This window comes from Schistocerca cancellata, chromosome 1 (genome assembly GCF_023864275.1).
Source record: "Schistocerca cancellata isolate TAMUIC-IGC-003103 chromosome 1, iqSchCanc2.1, whole genome shotgun sequence".
In the NCBI taxonomy this organism is placed as follows: Eukaryota; Metazoa; Arthropoda; class Insecta; order Orthoptera; family Acrididae; genus Schistocerca; species Schistocerca cancellata.
Window position 1 is genome coordinate 245448900 of NC_064626.1, and position 4203 is coordinate 245453102.

The following is a 4203-nucleotide window of genomic DNA, read 5'->3' on the forward strand; positions in this document are numbered from 1 at the left end:
TATATTGTGAAAAGCAATGGTCCCATAACACTCCCCTGTGGCACGCCATAGGTTACTTTAACGTCTGTAGACGTCCCTCCATTGAGAACAACATGCTGTGTTCTGTTTGCTAAAAACTCTTCAACCCAGCCACACAGCTGGTCTGATATTCCGTAGGCTCTTACTCTGTTTATCAGGTGACAGTGCGGAACTGTATCGAACGCCTTCCGGAAGTCAAGAAAAATGGCATCTGCCTGGGAGCCTGTATCTAATATTTTCTGGGTCTCGTGAACAAATAAGGCGAGTTGTGTCTTACACGATCGCTCTTTCCGGAATCCATGTTGATTCCTACAGAGTAGATTCTGGGTTTCCAGAAGACATGACGGCCCTACGCCTCCTTACTGGGAGGGCCTGTATGATCTCGTGGTACCAATCTACTGGTCGACGCTGGAGCCAACGTCTTGCTGCTTCAATAACTTCTCCATCATGGAGTTCAGCGGGCCAGACAGATAGACGTCGGAAAATGTGAGATCCGGGCTGTAGGGAGGATAAGGATGGTGGGTAAGGAAGAACAGTGCCGACGAGGTTTTTTGACCTCCTTTCGGGTGCGCAGACTTATGTGAGACCTTAGTTGTCATGGAGAAGGAGAAGTTCGTTTACATTTTTGTACGACAAAAACGCTGAAACCGTTTTTCCAATTTCCTGAGGATAACACAGTCCACTTCAGAGTTGATCGTTGCACTGTGAGGGAGGACATCATGGAGAATAACCCTTTGAGATTTCCAGATGACCGTCGCCATGTTGTTACTGACTGAGGATGGTCCAAATGCCTCTGAGCACTATGGGACTTAACATCTGAGGTCATCAGTGCACTTAACTACTTAAACCTAACTAACCTAAGGACATCACACACATCCATGCCCGAGGCAGGATTCGTACCTGCGACCGTAGCAGCAGCGCGGTTCCGGACTGAAGCACCTAGAACCGCTCAACCACAGCAGCTGGCGGTTGAGAATGGCTCTGAACTTCTTCTTTGGAGGAGAAGTGTTATGGTGGAAATCCACGGATTGCTGTTTTGTTTCTGATTCGAAGTGATGAACCCGAGTTTCATCGTCTGCGATGAGTTCGACAAAAAATTATGACGATCAACCTCGTAACGCACAAGCAGTTCCGCAAGAGTGGTCCTCTGTTGATCTTTATACTCTTTTGCTAGACGTCGAGGAACCCATCGGACAGGCTCCTTTGAGTACCCTAAGCAAGTTCTTTGATGATGATCCGTTCGACAAATTCTAATGAGAGTGTCCACACGTTCCAAAATTGCAGGAGTGACATCTGCTTGCGGCCGCCCGGCATGCGAGATATCGCACAAGTTAACCCGAATTGTTCCGATAGTGACAGACGCCTCAGCCAACGCCTAATCGTGTTTTTGTTCACTGCCAGCCTTCCATAGGCACACTGCAAGCGCCTATGAATATCTTCGATGCTTTGGTTTTCCGCCAAAAGAAACTCTGTGACAGCTCTCTGCTTGGAACACACCTCCGTTACAGGTGCCATTTTGAAGGCTATGCTTAGCGTCACAAGCCACTGGAACAGCATGAAAGTATAGAGGCTGAAACAGGCCTATTCCACAGTGTCTCACAACAAATTCGACATTTTTTCAACCGAAACTGGCCGAGAAAGAAGAAGTGTTGTATTACTTATTAAACGTCCACCGTATTAATTTTGCTGGGTGGCCTGGCAGCGTTGCATTTGCCGCTCTTCAGCCAAATTACGAAGACAGTATTAAAATACTCTGTTACCATTAACTGCAACACCATTAAGGCGGAATGCAGCAAACGTCATAATTATTTTCAAAAATGTCTGGAGAAACAGACACTGGTGACGATGTTGAAGCTGTACTAAATATATAAAATTTATACACAATTGCGGAAACTTTCTGACATTAACTAAACTTCGTATGAAAACATTGCCTATTCGCGAAATATCGAAATTTGCTCCAGACCAGTACTCGAACCGGGATTTCAAGCTTGTCCGAAGCGATCACCTCAACCATGTCCGCTCTCGGTAGCTGAGTGGTCAGCGCCACTGAATATCAATCCAAAGGGCCCGGGTTCGATTCCCGGCTGGGTCGTAGATTTTCTCCTCTCAGGGACTGGGTGTTGTGTTGTCCTAATCATCATCATTTCATCTCCATCGACGCGCAAGTCGCCGAAGTGGCGTCAAATCGAAAGACTTGCTCCCGGCGAAAGGTCTACCCGACGGGAGACCTTAGTCACAGGACATTTATTTTACCTTAATCATTTCGGCTACCCGAGCATGCTTCCATGATGTACCCTAACTTCCATATGTAATACTGTCTACTCGTTAAGGCGACTGCTCGCGATAAACGGGAAATCCGGGTTCGAGCCCCGGTATGCCACAAATTTTCGGTTGTCACCAATAGGTAGTATATCCATACCTAGTGCAGCTGGTGTCAAAAAAATTCCCCAATTACGAATAAATTTCGTAAATTTGGTGTAAGATCATCACCAGTGTCTCTTTCTTCAGACGTTGTTAAAAATAAGTATTCCAAGCATCGACGAGTAAAATGACGATCATAATACTAAGGTTGAATACGTTTGTATCCTTGAAAACCAGTGGCAGGAATCCAGTGTGAAATTTTGAGTTGTCAGTGTAAGCGTGCTCGGATATCCGGAGTGGTTAGTTCAACCGCTCGCGAAATATGAGAAATCAGGTTTCGAATTCCAGTCTGGCACAAATTTTCATGCATCACCAATAGGTAATATATTCATACCTAGCGCACCTAATGTGAGGAACATTCCTTAATTGCGAATGAATTTCGTATGTCATAATGCCATAAAGTGATCTACGTCCTACATTCTGGAAATGTCAAGCATTTCAGCGCACGCCCTCAAAGTTGGTACAAGTAACGCTAGCTGCATGCTGTACACAAAGGTGGACCATTTTGTATACCGCCTGGAAGGCGGCACGTTGGTCATCTCCTGTAAACTGAGAGATAGGCCGAATTTAGGAATTGAGTAGGAGCAGGAAAAGGTAAAACACGTCGGAACTGCGTGTAAAATTATAGATGATTACTATAGGCAAAAACAAGTTAATAAATGGTTACATACGATTGGTGTGAAGTCTTAGACCCGTCGTAAGTAGAGCAAAGTCTCAAGCTGAAGCGAAGTGTCCCGGCCGTCTGCTCTTGATCAAATGGGGAGAATCCGGAGCGACGCTCGTAGAGCTCCACAGCGCCGGCTAGAGGGTGCTGTCGTCGGTGTCTCGTAGTGCCAACTTATGAACTTGCACCTACGCCGTGGCATCATTGCTATCGATACCACAGACCACACACAGGATTTCTCATTCGGATACCGTACTTCAACGTTGGTTGTTAGTGAGAAGATCGGGGTACATCACATGAAGGTATTGTAGAGCGGCAGGATCTCGATGTTTCGAGGCTGTGCTTTACCGTTTCACAATATAGCACTCCGTCTTCAGGCCACAAGTGGCCCATCGGGACCATCCGACCGCCGTGTCATCCTCAGTTGAGGACCACACACAGGGGCGTGTGGTCAGCACACCGCTCTCCCAGTCGTTATGACTAGTATTCGGTCGAGTAGCTTCTCATTTGGCATCAGGAGGCTGAGTGCACCCCGAAAAATGACAACAGCGCATGGCGGCTGGATGGTCACCCATCCAAGTTCCGGCCACGCCCGACAGCGCTTAACTTCGGTGATCTCACGGGAACCGGTGTATCCACTGTGGCAAGGCCGTTGCCGTTTCATAATATGCTACTTGCTTTTCTCCATTTCCCACGACTGTCATTCTAATATGCAATCTTTGGGAATAGCATGAGAAACGCAACAGCGCCACGCGACTAGCGCCTGAGATGACATTATGTTCGCACGGCCCTGCAGAAACGTACAGTCGGGAAATGGAGTAGTTTTGCAGCAACTTGTCCACGCAGAAAATGCGACGATATCTAGGGCACCACAGACTTGGCCCCAAATGGGATCAACACCGATTTCTGTATCCCACCCTCTCTGCAAATATTTGTTAAAACCTGGTCTTAGCCTGGTGAACTAACACAGGGCAATCGTTTCTCTTAAAATAACGGTAATAAAACTAGTTCTGTTACTATTTCATTATTCCATATACTGGTACAAGAACCGTCGAAGAAGGCGAAGCTCGTAATATTCCTAAATAATCCAAAGGTGTCTC

At 46.7% G+C, this 4203-nt stretch overlaps 1 pseudogene; it reads right to left on the reverse strand.

Annotated features, from left to right (window-relative positions):
• Positions 1-3643: 3643 nt before the first annotated feature.
• LOC126100015 (5S ribosomal RNA) lies at positions 3644-3760 on the reverse strand (annotated as a pseudogene).
• Positions 3761-4203: the final 443 nt, after the last annotated feature.